This window comes from Equus asinus, chromosome 16 (assembly GCF_041296235.1).
Source record: "Equus asinus isolate D_3611 breed Donkey chromosome 16, EquAss-T2T_v2, whole genome shotgun sequence".
Classification (NCBI taxonomy): domain Eukaryota; kingdom Metazoa; phylum Chordata; class Mammalia; order Perissodactyla; family Equidae; genus Equus; species Equus asinus.
In genome coordinates this window covers 10,177,890-10,198,913 of record NC_091805.1, presented here as the reverse complement: position 1 = coordinate 10,198,913, position 21,024 = coordinate 10,177,890, and the positions used below count along the sequence as shown (strand labels likewise).

The following is a 21,024-nucleotide window of genomic DNA, read 5'->3' as shown; positions in this document are numbered from 1 at the left end:
TAAATGTAGCAAGATTTAAATTGTTTCTCTACAATGAAAACACAATTTTGTCCCAGTTTCCTGATTGTATATTATATTCTTTCTGAAAATTTGTGTTTGGTCCTTCGAGCAGTAATTGGCATTCATCTCTCATATGTTGTTTTATCATATGCCTTTCTCCTGGTGCTGAATTTGGCCACAAAAAATATAAGATTCTTAGCATCCGATATTCATATTTCAGGGACGATAAACTTGGAGGCATGTTAATTTGTATTTAATATGTATGACTTGTAGCTTGACCTAATCAGTTATTTTTCTTACCTCAAGAGTTAGCACAAGAGGCTTTCTGAAATTTCTTTGAAGTAAGTTAAGACAGCATTGTTAATATTGCCATTTAAAGAAGAATATAGTGACATAAAGAGAAAAGGTGCCATCACAAGCTAGAAAGAGAATAGAATAGAATCTTCATTAAATGGGTGCTTTGATTTGCCCACAAGACCATTTTCTCCTTGCACAGATGGCATACCTCAGCAATATGAACCCTCCAGCTTTTGCAAATAGATTATGATCAGTGAACTGAAAAAAATATATTCGTCTGCTTTGAATATAGGAAACTATAAGATCCAATAATAACCTATTATTTAAGAAGCAGAGTCTAATTATCAAAAATACATATTATAAATAATATACTTTTGAAAAAGAAATGAAGTTTTTTCAAGATTTTGAAGTTGGCATATATTGTGTGAAATGAGGAGATAGAGGATATCATTAAGCAGTTAGAGAAAGCAGACACAATATGGTAGAAAAAGCACAAATTATAATGGGAAACTGCTAAATTGATAGTCAGGGATTATCAGCCATCTTGGAAACTGTTATCTAGCAGAACTTGAGTAGAACTTAAGCTACTTTTTAGAAAATATATTAGGTTATCAAAGAGATAGCATCCCTGTCTTCCATAAACTGTATTACAGTTGTATATTGTACTAGGCTACACAGTAGTTCTCCTAATAAACTATAAGCTTCTGAAAGCAAATTCTAAGTATAATTCCTTCAGTTCTTTTCAGCACTCAGACTACTGACACAAGATATGTTCATTGGTTGAATAGATAAATGAATGAATGATGTCAAGTAGGAATATTTTCAGCCACTATTGATTCTCTAAATCATGAAATCTCACAAGACATTACTCTCTATTTCACAACTATCTTGTAAATTTATTTTCAAAATATACATGATGGTGGCTGCATGGCTAAAAACACTAATTCTCTATAACCAGCTATATAACATAATGACTAGAGTGCAGCTCTGGAAACCTGAACTTGAATTCACTATTTGAAAGTTGTAGAAATTAGGTAAGATATTTAGCCTCTCTGACTTTAAGTCTTTGAGTTGATAAAATGGAAATGAATATAATAGAAACAACTTCATAGGACATTATAAGATTTAAATAAGAATTATTAAGTCAAATATTTAGTAGAGTGCCTAGCATGTTTTAGACATATAATTACCATTTGGTAATTATTGTTTTCATTCGATTTCATCTTTTTTAATAACTTTTCAAAACGATTCCAGAAAAATAATTTATAAACTCTGAAACATGTGATGACATTTTAGAAGACAATATCAGAAGACAACAAGGCTAGTCAAGTTAGTCAATGTAGATATATATTGACTGCCTATCATGTAACAAGGACAATGGGGAGATGTCAATAAAAACACAACCAAAACTTCAGAAGTGATTGTTCCAAAATTTCCATAGTTTTACATTTCCTCTCTTGGGAAGTCTTCAAAAATATGAAATAAAAGAAACCAAAACTAAATAATAAATTATCTTTACTGTAATTAGAAAATGGTTCCACCCAGCCTAAAGAACTACTAAATATAATACAGTGTGGAAGAAGCGGTCCAAGGAAAATTCATCAGGTGGCCAGAAAGAAGAATTTAGAAGATTTCACACACGTGATTTGGGAAAACTGTATTCTCAGATTGAATGCTCTTAATTTTAAAATGTTAAAATTCACTACAAATATTTGAGTTCATAGACCAAAAAATACTAATTACAAAAAATTACTAAATATGCAAAATGTTTATAACAATCAATTTAATGTGGCTCCCCAAGAATTTGACAGATTCAGAGACAAAATAAATGACATTATAGAAGATTTGCCCACAACTCATTATCCATTAGATACTGTCTAGGATTAATCCAGTGCTAAAAATCTGAATAATTTACAAAAGTACTAATGGTTTGTGCCCTATTCTTTGACCATAGTGGATGTTTTGTAGAAATTAACAACAAAAAATGGAGAAATACAATCTGACCATAAGTAATCATTTTAAAAAAAATAAATAATTCTTTTAACAAAGAAATGAAAATAAAATTTTTAGTGTGACGATGAGAATGTTTAATATTAAAACTATGAAATGCAAATACAATTTTATAAAAATCAAAATATTATACTTTTACTTACAATTTTTTCAAAGTAAAAATGTAGATATTAAGAAAAATAATCTAGGAACAGGACAACAAATCATAACTACATAAAATTGAATTAAGGCACTAATGTATAAACCCATAAATTGATTAAATAAAAAGGAAAACAAAAATGGCATAGATAAATAGGCCTGAGCACAGGTTCTTTGACAAGGACAATCATATAGATAAAATTTCAATGAAGGTGTTTGGAGAAATATAACAGCATCCAAAACATCCAACATCTAAACAAAAATTGAAGGCATACTAAACCAAGATCTATTAAACAAAAAGCAAAGGGAAAAAAAGATAAAAGGAACAAAACTCCCAACAATTAATTCATTTATTGAAGATGTCAGATATGGACTTAATAATTATGATTGCTATGTCTGAGAACTTAAACAAATGACAAATTAGGTCAAGAGAAGGAGAATTTCAATAGAAAACTGTAACTTATAAAGAATTAAATGTATATTCCAAGTTTAAAATAAAATGATATCTACAATTAAGAATTCATTAGACAGATTTAAGTGCAGTGAAGAATTAGCGAATCTAAAGTGAGAGTGAAGGAAAACACTGAATCTGAAGCAGCTTGAGAAAAACATTATGAGAAAATAAGGTAATAGCATAATAGATATGATGAATACGGTCAATGGGCTGACTATATGTAATCAGAAGGGCAGATATAAAAGAAAGAGAGAATACAGTAAAAGCAATGTCAGAGTATATAAAGGCTGAAAACTTTCTGGAGATAGTCCAGACATCAGCTTACAAAATCAAGAACTTCAACAAACTCCACACAAAGAAAATCATACCAAGGCACGTCTTAGTCATAATGCAAAAACAACCTCAAAAAGAAGAGAGAGAAATCTCAATAGAGCCAGAGAAAATATGACATATTTCCCTCAAAATCAATATGACTGTGGGTAACTTTTCCACACAGACTAGAAAAGCCCGAAATAATGGAACAACATCTTTAAAGGGTTGAATGGAAAATAATGATTTTCAAATAGAATTCCGTATCCAGTAAAAACACTCGTAAATAAAGATGAAATAAATATGAATTCAGACAAAAAAAAAACTTCAAGGAGAATTTCTGTCCAATCAATGGCTTTACAAGATAATCTCAAGTAAATCCCTCCGGCTGCAGGGAACTAATCAAGGACGGAGGTAGGAAACTGCAGAAGGAAGTGAAGAGCATTGAGAAGGTAAACATAAAAAGAATATTGACTGTTTAAAGCACATAACATAGTTATTTCTTCTGGAATTTATAGCATATATAAGCAAAATGTATTTACAAATAGCAAACAGGAGGTAAATGAAATTGAACTTTATACAGTCTTGCATTGTTTGAGAAGCAGTGAGAGTACTAATTCACAGTAGATCGTAATAAGCCAAAGATGCATATTTACCCTGTAGGTTAGAATAACTGATAAAATCCTGTACAATCAAAAAATAAATAATAAAATATCCAAAATACATGATTAATCCAAACAAAGAAAAGAAGTAAATTATATACATACTTACATGAAAAGTAATAATATACATACTCTAGGTAAAACATGGAGGTTGTCAGACTGGATAACAGCACCAAAAACAAGAACTACACACTGTTTATAAGAGATAAACTGTAAATATAGAGACATAGAAAGTTAAATCCAAAATAATGGGGACACGTATATCATAATAGCTCAAACAGAAAAGCTGGTGTGGCTTTTCTGAGTCTTACAAACTAGAATGTAAGACAAAATATTCTGAAAGCTAAGAGGGGTATACAACGCAAAAAAAAGAGTCAATGCAACTGATGCACCACTTCTAAATATTATGCAACCATTCCCAGAGTTGCATTATATATATATATATATATATATATATATATATATATACATATATATACACACACACTTAATTTTGAGAGACTGAATGCTCTTCCCCATAACTGGGAAGAATACAAGCATATCTCACAACTTTTATTCAGTACTGCATTGAGGGTTCAGTGCAATCGGGGAAGAAATTGAAATAAATGGCTTCCAGACTAAAAAGAAAGAAGTAAGTGTCCTATTTATATATGACATGGTCCTGTATGAACCTAATCAAAGAAACCCACGAAGAAACTACTAGAACAAATATACAAGTTCAGCTAAGTCACAGGATACAAGGTACTTACACAACATTAGTTGAATTTCTACATATTACCTGCAAAATATTTAGGGATACATTTTCAAAAGGGAGTCAAAATTTACGCTTTTAAAAACTATTGTACATTACTTGAAAAAATTAAAGAAGATTTAAATTAATAGACATCCCATGTTCATGAATAGAGAGACAATACCTTTAAGATGGTAATACTTCCCAAATAGATCTACAGATTCAACACAAACCCTATCAAAATCCCAGTTGGCTTCTTTGAAGACATTCTTTGAAGAAATTGACAAGTTGATCTTAAAATCCGTATGGAAATTAAAAATATCCAAGAATGTCAAAACTTTCTTGAACAGAAGAATAAAGTTGGAGAACATATAATTTCCAACTTCAAAACTTACTACATAGCTATAATAATGAAGAAAGAAAAGGGTAAAGAAAAGGTATGATTACCGACAAAGGGTAATCATAGAGTTCAATGAAATAGAATTGAGAAATCAAAAATTCATATCAAAAAGATGAATTTACCTTTACTTCACACAATACACAAAAATTAACTCAAAATGGATCATATACTTAAATATAAGAATAAAATAAAATATTCTTAGAAAACATAGAAGTAAATATTCATGACCTTGTGTTTCTTAGATGGTTTCTTAGGCATGACTATAAAAGTAAGAGATAAAGGAAATAATAAATTGGACATAAAAATATAAAATATTCATTCTTCAAAAGAAATCACTGAGAAAGTGAAAACATAATCCCAAGACTGGCAGAAACCATTTGCAAATCATATTTCCAGAATATGTGATTCTTACAGTTCAATAAGATAAATATCCAATTGTAAAATGGACAAATGATTAAATAACATTTTACCAAAGCATATACAAATGTTTGATAAGCACATAAAATATGGTCAGTAGCATGAGTCATGGTGGAAACGGATATAAAAACCACGGTGAGATACTACTTCACGCCCAGCAGAAGGGCAATAATAAAAAAGACAAGCAATAAAAAGTATTGGTAAAAATGTAAAGAAACCAGAGCGCTAATTCATTATTGGTGGGAATAGAAATGGTGCAGTTATTTGGTGAAACGGGTTGGCAATTTCTTATATAGGTAAACATCAATTTATTACACAATCCAGTGTATTTGTTTCCTATTATTGCTGTAATAAATTACCACAAACGTAGTGGCTTACAGCAACATAAATTTATCTTACATTCTGATGGTCAGAAGTTCAAAATGGTCTTTAATATAGTTAAAGTGTCAGCAGTGCAGCATTTCTTCTGGAGGTTCTATGGGAGAATCCATTTTCTTGCCTTTTCCAGCTTTTAGAAGACATCAGCATTCCTTGACTCATGGTACCTTCTTCCATCTTCAAAATCAGTAGTGTAGCATCTTTATTTATTTTTTTTTAATTTTTACTTGTTTCGGATGTACATCATATTTCGAATTCTGTATACATTACATCATGTTCACCACCCGAACACTAATTATAGTGCATCCCCTCACATGTGACCCTAATCACCCCTTTTGCCCTCCCCCGTCCCCCCTTCCCCAATGGTAACCACCAGTCCAATCTCCAAAGCTATGTTTTTTTTTTTTTTGTCGTTTTTATCTTCTACTTATGAGTGAGATCATATGGTATTTGACTTTCTCCCTCTGACTTATTTCACTCAGCATAATACCCTCACGGTCCATCCATGTTGTCACAAATGGCTGGATTTCGTCCTTTCTTATGGCTGAGTAGTACTCCATCGTGTATAAATACCACATCTTCTTTATCCACTCGTCCCTTGATGGGCACCTAGGTTGCTTGCACATCCTGGCTATTGTGTATAATGCCGCAATGAACATAGGGGTGCAAGTGTCTGTATGCCTTTGTGTTTTCAAGTTCTTTGGATAAATACCCAGCAGTGAAATAGCTGGATCATATGGTAGATCTATCCTTAATTTTCTGAGGATACTCCAAACTGCTTTCCATAGTGGCTGCACCAGTTTGCACTGCCACCAGCAGTGAACAAGGGTTCCCTTCTCTCCACACCCTCTCCAACATTTGTTGTTTCCTGTCTTGTTAATTTTTAAATCTCTCTCTCCCTTTTCCTCTGACCTCTGCTTCCATCACCATGTCTCCTTCTCTGACTCTCACCTTCCTGCATCTCTGTTTCAAGTCCCCCTGTGTTTACACTGGACCCACATGGACAATCCAGGATAATCTCCCATGTTAAGGTTGTTAATCACTTCTGCAAAGTACCTTTTGCCTTGAAAGATAACACATTCTCAGTTCCCATGGATTGGACACGGACATTTTTGGGGGCCTATTGCTCTGTCTATTATACCAAGGAATTCTACTCCTAGTCTCCACCCATAGCAAACGAAAGCATCTATCTGTACAAACCTTGTACACGAGTGTTCATAGTAGCATCATTCATTCATAATAGCCATATTGGAAACTATCCAATGTCCGTTAACTGGTGAATGGATAAAAGGAACAAAATACTGATAGGTACTAAAACAGGGATAAACTTCAAAAACATCATGGTAAGTGAAAAACCTGGACTGAATAGACCACATCCTGTATTTGATTTACATAAAATTCCAGAAAAGGCAAAATTAGAGGCAGAAAGTAGATTAGTAGTTGCTGGGAGAAGGGGTGAGAACAAGGAATGATTGCAAATGTTCTGTGTGACTACTTTCCAAGAAAGGCACAAAAACTTTTTCTACAGAAAACATAGAAACAAAAAATGGTTTCTAGGAAAACATTGGTGATTTAATTATTAAAATCCCTATCTGGCTAATGACACTAAAAATAAAATTAAGCAAATTCCAATCACGGTGTTCATTACAACCTGTTTCTCATGCATCTTGTTGTACCTAGGGCCTGGCTATTTAACTAGCTGTGACTAGGCCTCTGGGTGGGATTTGGGTTTTACTATACAGTTGAACTTTGATAAGAACTGAATTCAGCTCCCAGTTGAACGCAGAGTGTGGGAGCGCCTCTGTTACCGGAGACAGTGTGATTCTGGATTGAGCTATGGAGTGGCTGCTTTCTAATCCGTCGGGTCAGGTCATCCTGGAGCAGCAGCACCCACAGAAGTCCAGTGTGGTGGTTTGCTTCTGGGAGTCATGCACACAGCGCAGGCGTCATGATGTTCCTCAGCCCTGACAAAGGTTATGTAAGCCACGGAAATCCCTGTCTCATTTATCCAGTTAATGTTGACTCTTTTCTGCCACAGAGTCTGAGTTATACACTGGGAAAAATAATGTTTAATTTACGTGACAGAGAGCTACTATTTTTAATGTATAAAGAACTTTTATAAATCAATAAGCAAAAGATAAATGCCCCAGTTAAAAAGAAGCAATTTACTTAAGAACATATATTTATAATCATTAAACATAGGAGAAGATGCTCGATCACATTCAAATAAAAAATAATTCAAATTAAAGCAATAATGCATTATCATTTTTCAAGTTTTATATTAGCAACATTAAAAAGAAGGATGCTATCCACTATGGGCAAAGGTGTGGAGAAACAAGCGATATTTTACAAGATGGGTACCTAGGTAAGTAGACACTAACTTATGAAGAATTTTGGTAATATTTTGGAAATTTTCAAATAATATGCGGTTTGATACAGAAATTTCTTTTTAGGAATTAATATAAAGAAATACTTCCCTTTCTGATCCCTGGATCCTTGAACACTACACATCCCTTGGTAGATATTCAATAAATACTTGTTCACACTGTTGTGAAAAGATGTATTTACCAAAGGCTCATTACAACAGTATTGAAAAAAGTAAAATGTTGGAAACAACTAAAATGTAAACCAATAGAGGAGCAATGAAATTATACACAATGTACTGAAATACTACTCAATCATGAAAACAATCAAGTAGGTCTATATGTGTATGAGCTCTTGTTAAGAACTAGTTGGTATAATAAAATCTCATTTATTGTAAACTTTAGAAGTCGTAAAGGAAACTGTTGGTACATTTTGAATTTAAAAATTACATATGGCAATAAACACACACACACTCTCAAAGACACTCATATACCCACCAAATCCTCTCGCTCAAGGAAAAAATAAATAACACATAGGAATAAAATGTAACTAATTGTGGTAAATACATTTGCAGAATATATGACAGCTATAGGATATTATGTCTAAAACAAGTGCTATTTAAAAGCAATAAACTGTGTAGATCCTACCAAGATGACAACATATGCAACATCCCTGGTTCTTCTTCCTCCTAGCTGCCTTTTCTCCTTCTTTCTGGAGTGAGACCATGACCTGGATAGGCACACTAGCAGAAACCTGGAAGGGCAAATAAAGAGGTGCACTATGACCTCAGGGAGACAGGAATCAATGTTGTTCTCCTTTAATCCTGGTGGGATCTGAGGGTCTTGGAGTGGAGAGGAAAGCTTATCTAACTTTGAGGCCGTGGACAAAGCTTCAAATAGGGCCACTGTTATTCCATTCAGGATCTTGCTGCAAATTTGGAAAAAGCCAGTTACACTCTTTCCTTCTCGGGTACATGCCTTAGTCAGAGGAGCATGAGCTTGTTTTTAGCCCCACTTATCCCTTCATTGATCATTCTTATGCAGTGTGACTTCTGTACAACCATAGATGATGTCCCTGGACATGGATTAATTGAAAGAGCTCAGGAGACAACAGAATACTGTCAATCATATTGAGGAGGCCATTCTTGGCTTGTTTCTGTGGAATGCTTGCATACGATTCTCGAACAATCTGTCCCTGATGACTTGTGAATAACTAGAGAGAGATCACTGGTGGTCTGAGTCCAGTATCCATGGTCCGCCACCAGTCCACAAGTACAGAAATTGCTGTGCTGGCCACCAATCACTAACAGCCTGGCTTGCCAGGCGAGGCCACACAAACGCCAAGCAAAGAAAAAATAAACTTAAGACATTAAAGAACTAGAGAAAGAAAGGACAAGATGAACAATTAGAACAAGTAAATAAAACAAATTAAGGATTCAGGTGAGATTGAAAAGCAGCAAGAGATCTCAACATTTTTTAATAAAAAATAAAATATGTTTATGATGTGTTTTTAAAAATATTTTTATAATTTAAATTCAATCAACAAACTAAAAATGGAGGATGATCAATGCTGAGAATTAGTGGATTAGAATGTCAAGTGCAATGCCACAACTTGTGACAAAATAAGGAAAAATGGTAAAACTAATAAAGGGAAAGATGAGAAACATGGAAAATAGCTTCAGGAGATATCCAAATATGGACATTCCAGAATGAGCAAAAGGAATAGAAGTAACAACTAAGCAAATAAGAAAGAATTATTTATCTTTGTGATCAGACAAAAGACTGGATTCTTCATATTGAAAGAGCTCATTGAGACTAAAGCAAGATTAATTTTTTAGAAAGAGACCTAGACACGTTTCTGAAATTTTTGACTAACAAATACAAGTAGAGAAGCTTACAAATTTTGCAACAGAAAGAACAAGCTTCTTATCAGGGAATGATGATCAGATTTTTTATATCTGGTACAGAAAACAGGAAGATGATCAAATAACATCCACAGTCTACTGAGAGAAAATGATATGCCTTTTAAGAATTCTATAGTCAGACAAGATACCATTCCCTCGTGAAAACGAAAGAAAGATAGTACGATGCAAATTTTAGAGAGACTGTCAGAGCATACTTGATACATTCTTTTAACTAAGTAAAAAGAACATAGATCTCAGAAATGGGGAAGATAAAAGTTAACACAAACATCTATACCTGTGTACCTATGCGCATGAAGTTACGTGTGTGTGTGAATGAATGGACAAGTATTTAAAGATAAAGTTTTGACTCTCTCTTTTAACTATCCTATCACATTGGGATGGGCCCAATCATATTGGTGACAGTAAGGAGCAGAGGAAGAATTCAAAGTAGCAGGCTAATAAAGCAAGCCAAATAACAAAATCTACTACTCCCAGTCCCAGAGTCTCCCCTTCACATGGGAGTTCACCAGCAGTTGTTCATTCACGCCGACTTGAACTGTACTATGTGAGATGCTATAGTTCAGCAATAGCCAATAAGTTCTCAATCTCCCAGGCTTAAAAACATTCCTATTATTTACAACACCAAAGCGCTTCCTGGTAATTTCATCTTTTGTCTTCAGACCCCCCGCACTTCTCATCCCTAACATGGAGCTAGTTAGACCACTCATTTACCGTATCTACAGCCTGTTATGGCTTTTTGCCTGCAAGTTTCCTTGACAAACCATCACTGACATGTGGAAGAACCTGCAACCAAGGTCGCTGGGAGCGGGGCCTGCACCTGGACTTCCTGTTCCATCTGGTTGACCCTGTATGTTTTGGACCCAACCACTTTAACAGTCGAAACACTGTAAACCAATGTGGTATCCTCCCCATTAACTGTTTTTCCTAGTGCCACCATATTTCCAATAGATAAAACCTAATGTTTATTTCCTTCTTAAGAAAAATTACTTTTCTTCCTTATTCCTATTTCCTTACTAAATTGTTATGCACCTATTGAGAAATGAGATATACGGAAAACAATACTAGCCTGAAGCCGAAAGTTTTAAAATACTTCAGGAAAGATAGAATTCAGAAGGTTGGAAAGGCAAGCAGAGACAGTGCTACGTGTTCACACCATTTGCTTTGAGCACAAGCAAAGACGATATTTTCCAGTCTTCCTTGCTGTTAGAGTGGGCCATGTGGCTATTCAGGATGATGAACTGTGAGTGGAAGTGAGTCATATAAACACCTTCTTTGAAGCTTCAGCTTTCTCTTCCTCTGCCCTAGGCACTGAGGGGCCCATATGTTGAGATTGTTGAGTCAAAAGATGGAAACATCTTAAATCATTGAATCCCCAGGTAGAGAGTTTCCCTTTGGAGGCGCTAAGGCTCCTACAGACTTCTCATAAGTGAGAAATAAACTTTAATGTGCTAAGCAACTAACATTTGAGGAGGCCGCCCCCTGACATAGCATAGCCTAGTTTATCCTGACTAATACAGGAGGCAAAAACTAGGAGAAGTGGGAAAGTTAATGTTTTCTAAAGCTTTTATCTTGCATTGTCACTTGCTTTGACTAATATAATAAAGAAAAAAGATATATCAAATTATGATTGCTAGGCATGGAAAGATAAGCATCACCATATTGAAAAGAATAGTAGAGCATAATTAGCAAAGCAAAAAAGGGAAATAATACAAGTATAATAAAGCTAGCAAAATAATAAAAAAGCAAGAGAAAACAGCAAAGTAAAATAAATGGCCAACATAAAACAAAATGCAAGTAATAAAAACAATCACATCATTTATAACACTAAATGTAAACATGCTGAATTTCTTGATTAGATATGGATAATCGTTAAAATGGGTAAAAACAAAATCTACACATATGTTGTTTACAAAAAATAAAGTCAAGTCATAAAAAAAAATTGGAAATAAGAGATGAGCAAAGGATTTCTAAACAACTATGTATAACAGAAAAAATTCCTGGCAATATTTCCAGCACAGTGAAGACTATGAACAAAAGCATCCAAAAAGGGGAAAAGACACAACATAAAATAATAAAAAAAGTTTAAGTATTCAAAAAATATAACAGACCTAAACCTTTATTTATTGAACAAGATAGCAACTACCTATATAAAACCAACTTTCTTTTTTAACTTTTTAATAATATTTATTATTTACTTATAATTATCTAAAACTTTTAGACACAAACATTGAATAGAATTTTTTTTATTGTGATAAGAACACTGAACATGAGATCTACCTTCTTAACAAATTTTCAAGTGCAAAATACAGATTTGTTAACTATAGGCGCTATGTAGTACAGCTCATCTCCAGAACTTACTCATCTTACAGAACTGAAACTTTATCCCCATCGACCAGCAGCTCCGCATTTCCCCCTCTCACTAGCCCCTCGCAACCACCATTCTCTTCTCTGTTTCTATGAATTTGACTATTTTAGATACTCTATGCAATTGGAATCATGCAGCATTTATCCTTCTGTGACTGGTTTATTTTATTTAGCACAATGTCTTCCAGATTGACCCATGTTGTCAAATATGACCCAATTTCCTTTGGGTCTGAATACTATTCCATTGATACTTATGCCACATTCATCTCAGCATTATTCACAATATCCAAGATATGGAAACAACCAAAACGTCCATCAAAAGATGAGTGAATAAAGCAAACTTTGTAAAGATAATTTATTTCTGAAAAAATAATTATAATTGGGAGAGTTCAACACATGTCTTTCTGAATTTTGATAAATCTTCTGTATTAAAATAGAACAGCTATAATGGATTTGAATGTTCCAGTCACTATCAACAAGCTTAAATATTTTCACAAATGAAACGCTTATATTCATGGAATAAATCCTTATATCCATAGATATAAGAAAACCTATACACTAGATCCATGGAGATACTGAAGCCTACGAGATTTAGAGCAGTATCCAAAATAAAACATAAGGCTCACATGTTTTCTTATTTTAAATGAAAGACTAATAATAATAATAGAAATAAAAGACTACTACTAAAAATATCTAACATAATTCACTTATTTACTACATGTCAAGTATTGTTCTAAGAACATACAAGTATTATCAACTCTCACCAAAAATCTAAGAGGCAAATATTATTACTATTCCCATTGTACAGAGGAGGAAATTGAGACACAGAGGGTTTAAAGAAACCATTCAGCATCACAAAGTTAGCAAGTTGCAAAACCAGCATTCAAACCTAGGTTATCTGGCTCCAGAGTTCATGCTCACAAATATTATGTTATAGTGAATATTAATCTTGAGAAAGCAGGGAAGGGACTAAAAAGAGGACAAAAGAAATTGGGAGGAGGTAAGTAATAAATTTCAAAAGTGAAATTCATAAATGAGAAAAGAAAACAACAGAAAAGCTTAGCACAACAAAGCTGGGGTTTTGGGCAAGAATAATAAAATAGATAAACCTTTAGAAACCCTAATACACACTTAACTTTTAGATGGGCATATGTTTTGATCAATTAATTCTATTTCTAGGCACTGATGCTAACTGCATAGCTGGACGATTGTGGCACTTGTGTACCTCTCTCAGGATCCTTCATAATTAAAGATATTGGTGACAACCTAAATGTCTATCAGTTGGGGCTGGTTAAAGCACTGATGCCATGGCCACACAATGGAACTCTTGACATAGAACAGTATATTATAACGTAGATATACAATTATTGCCGTGGAAAGGCACCTATATTTTTTTAGAAATTGACAGGTTACAAATATGTAAAATATGATCATTTAATAATTTCTATGTACCTAAAGGAAATATCTGAAAGGATTTAAACGACACAATTCTTTTTTAGCTCTCTTCTTTTTAATTCCTTTCAGGATTTGAATTACTTTTCAGTGTTAATTACTTTTATAATGAGAAAACAACACTTTTCACTTTCAAAAACAGAAAAAAAGATCATGAATTCTGGGCATTTTTAACAAGTGAGCACACAGAGGGGTCACAGATATTTTACAGTTATATACTCATCACCTTTTATATATAATCCAGTCTTTGGAAACATAGAAAGGGCTAAATTTAGATTGAAAATCACTGGATGAGACTTTAGGCATAACTTTTTGCTTCATGGCAAGTTTAGCTCATTATCTCCTTGGAGCAAATGCAAAAGGGAGGCAGACACTGGGTCCTCCACAGAATAACAATTAGCAGCTTCCTAATAATTGAGCTTGGCCTACCAAGCAGAGCTTAGAAAATAATTTAACTTTCGATTCACTCTGAACTTTTTCCACTTCTCTCATATTTCTCATTTTATTTCCATAAGTTTTAACATCTTTTAATATTTCATATTAATAGTAGGCATATTTTGCAAAAATAGAATTCATATTAACACATATTTTAAACCAATTTATGATTTTAAGAAGACACATTTTAACACAATGAGGTTGTCAAGATAATCTGACGAGTTTAAGTATATAGAAACAGTTGGCTGATAGACAAGGATAATTAGAATTTACTTATCTCCCGTGTATGGAAACTGCATTTCTGAAGTCATTGTGAGTAAGAGGCCCAGTTTTTCCTTTCCTGATGCTAAGATAGCCCTGATTCAGAATGGTCTCTACATACTATTTGAAAAAGTATTCTTAAATCGTTTTGTATCTCTCAATTAATCATTAATTTAAACTATTTTGACCTATTCTCAATAAATGTGACAACAGAAAACTTTTCTTGGAGAAAACAGTAAAACTCATGACGTAAAAATTGGACTATCATTTGGATGTTAATCTAGTCGATCTAAATATATTGAAGGCCTAAAAATACCTACCCTTGTTCTGAGTGCTGAGAATACAAAAGGGAATAAAATACAGTACCTTTCCTCAAATAGCCTTATAGACACCTGGGATACAATGATGCGATATTCATTATTATGAAAAGAAATCAATACAATTTTGTAGAAATACATCTCTAATATAAAATTCCAATAAAGAGAAGTTATTTATAAAGTAAATATATTTAAGCGCCGACTATGACTTAAGTACTGGGATAGACATCTGCCAAACAAAGTACATAATGTCCCCGGCATGAAAAGAGACCAGGTAACTCAGGAAAGTGTGGCTTCAGATTCAACAGTTGGCTTCTGTCAGACATGATGTCCTGCCATTTTTAGTGATGATAAGCTCTTCTAGGCACATGCCGCATCAGTGGAGGATTTATATCTTACCGATAATCTAGTTTACTTTGTAAACCAAGAAAATAGTATCTGGATTAATACATCTAAAATAATTTATAAGTGCATTTTAAAAGAATAAGAAGTCCACCTTCTTGGTTTTACAAAAGGGCTTCTTTCGATTCTATATCACCCAGGGATTAGTGGAGAAGTGTATGGAAAAGAAGTATAATGTAGTGGCAGGCAGAATGTCCCCCTCCTGCAAAGATGTCTGGAACCTGCGAATGCATTAGGTTATATGGCAAAGGGGAATTAAGCTGACCTTAAAACAGAGAAATTGTCCTTGATTATTTGAGTGGGCCAATTTGACCAGGCTCCTTAAAAGTGGAAAAGGAAGGCACAAAAGATGTATGAGAAAGAGATGTGGCAATGGGAAGGAAGGAAGAAAGAAACAAAGGAAGGGGTGGAGGGAGGAAGGGAGAGGTTACCACAAACAATAAAAGCTTTTGTTTTAGAATCCCTTCCTTCCTTCCGCCCCTGATTTATTAGGAATTCATTTTCAGTTCAATCACAGCACCTGAAGTATGGCAACTGTAATTATATATTTAGGAAGTTGTCCACTCCACAGACCCATTTGGATGAATGATGGCCACAGCAACAGGAAGGTAAAAGGTGCATATAGAAAGAGATCCTAAATGTAGGAAGAAATGGAAAGAAAATGTGGATTTTAAAGTCATTATACAAAATACAAGTATCTCCTTATTTACCTGAATTAGGCCAGTGGCTGGGATTCAGAAATTTGTTTTAATCAGATTCTTGTCCTAGTATCATTTATGGCAATATACCTTAAGCTGTATAAAAGAAAAGATTTATATGGCAGTTCACTTTCTACTTCTCCTAATTTGCCGGAACTCAGATTGTATTCTGCATTCCAAATTTTATCCTTTATTTCCTTTCTAAGTCCATTTTTAGAGCTATACTCACTCTTTCTCTGACTTTACACCATTTATGGTGCATGTTCATTTGTCACAGTTAACAATCCATGTCATGAATATCAGAAAGATGAGAGTTAGTTGACAAAAATCAGGGTGCTGAATTTGTTGGTTGTACATTTTATAAAACTTGAACTTTCCCATAGAGCAAAGTTTTCTGAACTTTAAGCCCGCTGCTATTTAGACACGTCTAACATATTGCTAAAGCTTTGTGAATTTATTTGCAAAGCATTTCTAAGGTCAATTTTTTAAAAAAGCTATCTCAATCATAAAAGCGCTTTTTGGACTTACATAAAAAATAAAGTTTATAAGGAAAGAAAGCTTTTCAATATAGCACTGCCACTATCACTTTAAAATAACAAATACAAACAAAATATTTTATACAGTGCACTTTATTCAGATATATTACTTGATATCAGGCTTGTATATGTATGTAAACAGTTTTAAATTAAAAAAATGAAATATAGGCAATTATAATTTTGAAATTATTATGTGGAAGTTTTTAAGCAAATCTTTACTTTTACTATAAATTTATTTGATTGTTTCATGTATTGACCAAACATATCTGAATTCACAGTGATTTAATCTATGAAATTATTTAGAATCTGATTATAATAATAAAGTGGCATTTAATTAAAACACTTCTTCTAAGTGGCTTTTGCGGCTTCACATTAACTGGCTCATCTGGATTATCCCATATCGTTTCTGTCCATGCTATCATGCATAGTGGGAGTAGTCTTAGGTTCTGAATTTTAATAAGTTCTGTACAGCTGTTCACTGAACACCAAGTAGCTGATGAGCAAACATTAACTAAAGTGGCTTATGAATCAAATATTAAGCTGCATTTTTGAATTACTTCTTTCTAAATTTTTATCAACTGCAAGCATTAAAGTTAGTCACTTATATTCAAAAGTAGTTCTGGCTAAATATATTTTAAATTAAAAGTTCTTTTGAAGATCTCAAATAATTAATCTTTCCTTCCACGACCTTTCTTCTATTAAATCTCTTTCCATATAAGCCAAAACATTCTAAATACTCAGTGTATTGCTATTCCAATTAGATGGATGTTTCACAGTCTTGCTCTTTTCACAATATCTCTAAGAGTGGAATTAGAAAAACACATATATATATTTTTTATATGAAAACACTATAAATATATAGTGAAATCTATATATATACAGATGAGGAAGATTGGCCCTGAGCTAACTATAGATACATTTTTTGATAGGACTGCTATTGATTCCTCTTTCACTGTGTATACACATATAAGTAATACACTTATAGATACATATATATATGCATGTACGTTCATACATATATAAGTAAATAACAATAAAAACATCTACTCTATTATTTAAATGATGGACAAAATATATCCAAATCTTGCTTCAGATCAGCCATCATTTTGTGTGTAATATTTGTCTTGACCAAAGAAATATCACAACACTTATCTTTTCCTGGAGTTTGTCCCCAAATGTAGAACTCCCACAAGCTAGTCTGGACTCTCTGGAGGGCTCTTTTCTTGTATGCTCCATAGAACCAAAATAATCAGTCTATACTCCAATTCCAGATCTTACCACAGAGAGCAGACAGGGCCAATCCACCACTGAGAAAGGAAAAGAATTGAGAGAGGTGGAAAACAAACAGCATATGCTTTCCCCAATGCCTAGAGCAAAGCAGAATTCCTTGGCCTACCAAAAGCCTTCTCTGAAATAGAGTTAAGAGTAAAAGGAGAGGTAGGAAGAGAATAATGGCCAGCTTACTCCAATGGCAAAGTAAAGCAAGAGAAAGAGGGAGATGATAGTTGGAATTACTCTGGATGGTCAAAACCACGTCTTGAAAGCACTCTGGCAGTGAGAGGTGAGATCATCTAAAAGTGAAGCCACGTCCCAGTATGCTAGACCCGTAAGCAGGAACAGCCACTTACTGTTGCAGACTCTGACTAATACAAAGCAACACTGACTCCTCCTGAGATTTCCAGTACAAGCAAGGAGCTGACCAACAGTTTTTCTTTATCTTAGAGCCTACTGTCTTATGCATCTGATTTTCCCGTCCTGTATTAAACACAGTTTTACCCACTTTTAAAACCAAAGTTGAAACAAAGAAACCACTATGTTTGTTTATAAATTGGTTTCATGAGAAAATACTAATGAATAAGAACCACTATTAATTTTCATTAGTAAAAGTATCTAGTGTTTAAACAATAAATTATAATTTTTAATTAGTTTTGCTGTTTTGCCAAAGTATGAATGTGTATATGTATTTAAAAAGTTAAATATCAGTCTATGTCAGTACATTTCCATTCACAAAATTTGACCCAGAAGTAAAAATAATAGCATATTTCATTCCACAATCATTTTAACATTACAGTATTTTCTTATATGGAATAGCCCTAATTATTAATTTCCTATTGCTACTCAAAATTTAGGTGGTCTCCAAATTTTTCCTATTCTTTAAACAAAAAGGAAACTGACATTCTCGTAGTTAAAATTCTACTGCTTATGATTAACTTCTATTAGAATCAAAAGTGAGACAATTTTAAGATTTTTTAAATATGCACTGTGAATTTCCTTCTAGAAAGGCTAAAACAGTTTACTGTACCATTAGCAATGTGAAGGAGTTTTCATTTCCTTCCACCCGACCATGAAAAACTCTGCTGATACAGAAAACAGGAGGATTTTTCTTCTTTTGTCCATTTGTGACTGAATTTTTTTGTCCATTTGTCACTCAATTCCTAGTAAAATTAAACATGTCTATCTGCTTAGAGACTATCTGTAGTTCTTTTGTGATTTTCCTCTTCAGAGCCTTTATTATTTTTTTCATTAAAATGTGCATTTATAAGAATGGGTTTTTTGGTACCTTATTACATATTCTTAAAATGCCATGAGGAAGTAGATAAAATAAAACAAATATCCTAAATATTACAGTCTGGATTACATTTGTGACTGACTTTATGAACCAGCACATAAGAGTCTTCAGAGATAGAAGCAGAGAATAATTATCGTCAGTTTCCTTGTGGACCAATTCTTTTCTTTACCCTTTATCATGTATTCATTTTATGTTGTAATTATTACCATCAAAACTTTGTTCTTGAAAATAATTCTATAAGGAGTAGAGAAGTAATTCATCTCCTTGATTTCATAGAATCTCTTCTAAACTTTATGTAGCAAAAGTGCCATGCCCCCTTTATCATTGAGGAATCAGATGGCAGCTCAGAAGTATGCTGATTTAAGGGGAAAAAAGAGGTTGCACCTAAATAATATTAATAAATAACAAATGAATAAATAATCACTATCTACATCACTGCCAGACAGAGGGTAAAATAAAGCTTTTGGTTTTCTAACAATTCGTGTCTTCTGTGCTCCATGCCAGGCACTGCTTAGTCACTAATTTAAATGGCTATATAAAATCCAACTAAATTTCCTTTAGAACCATTTTATGCCCTGCTTGTAACCCATAGTTATCACTAATGAGAGACCTTAGAATTATCATTATCAAAACTAATACAATAATCTAACTTAATACCATATTATCTAACTCAATAAATTTTCACGTTCCATCAGTTCAACTCTGCAATCAACAGGATACGAAGAGAATATAGTTATTATCTCCCAGGAAAGTGTTGCTGTCGTGCTGGTGACTCAGTGTCTCATTCTCTCCTAATTCGGGCCCTGAATTTGGTAGTCACACTGTAGAGGCTTAGAATTCTACCTTAACTTGCACTCCTCTAATAATTAGGTCCTAGGCCTAATTTTCAGCTTTTTCCACCCAGAGGAGATGCAAATTTCTAAATGTTTCAAGAAACTAAGATAAATGGATCTTCTATTAACCACATGGTTTCATGATTTTATGAAATACTATCAAATTTTTCTAATATTCTACACATTGAAAGCCACTTTGATGCCACCTCATAAAACATATGAGAAATAATTTCTGCTAGCAGAACCTGTCAATTAGTGCACAGAAGCACTTTGTTATATATTATCTAAGGAGAACATCCAATTACAATATTAAGTATATTATCACATTTTATTCTTTAGGGAGTGGAGTAGGAGTGGTTGAGGATCAAAGTAGGCAATGTATTAGTGAAGAAGCCAAGAGCGACGTTAATCAGACCAAGAACGGGCACTGTACTCACTCATTCCAGGCCATCTCAGGTTCCCGCACTTGCCTTGCTTCTGAAATCTGGCTGGCAAAGCCACAGCAACAATTCCTTGCTGTCCCAAGATGGTCTGCTCAAAGAAACAATAGTTTGTAAAGTTTCTCAGGATACTGCCCACAGGACTGAATGATCAGCTCTCGTGGTTACAGAGCTGCGGGCAGCTCGGAAACACAACTCCTTTTATTTGTTCTTCCTCTTTTCTGGTCTCATTCTTCTTTTCTCATTATTCTTTGTTTCCCGGGAGTGTGTTTGCAAATAAGGCATCTGCTCATAGGCTGTCACCAAACTGAGTCTTCTATGGACTCCAGGCTAGAATAGGTTCCCAGTGACTAGATCCTGAAAAGGAACCCAGGAGTGGGATTCCAGGTTAAAAGGGGTTGAAGGGATCCGGAAACAAAAAACGAGTTGAACAAGTACTTAAAGCCAAAGTTAGATAAGAAAAGAACTATCACACACAGAAGTGTGGATCCTGTTGTGAAAGAGGGTTACAGTCTTTCAAATAGCAAAACCAGCAATAAAATATTTTTTCTTTTATTTATTTTTTCACATGAACTGGCTACTTCACTCTGAGTTTTTATCCAAAGAATACAAAAACAACAAAATCTTTGAAACT

The 21,024-nt window shown here is 33.7% G+C and overlaps 1 long non-coding RNA gene across 1 annotated transcript in view; it reads right to left on the bottom strand.

The window, feature by feature from the left end:
* Positions 1-20,723, bottom strand: part of LOC123277691 (uncharacterized) — a 123,311-nt gene extending 102,588 nt beyond the window's left edge. The window contains exon 1 of the long non-coding RNA XR_011494745.1: positions 20,388-20,723. This is a non-coding gene — a long non-coding RNA (uncharacterized lncRNA). The remainder of the gene's footprint in view (positions 1-20,387) is intronic.
* Between the last annotated feature and the right edge of the window lie 301 nt (positions 20,724-21,024).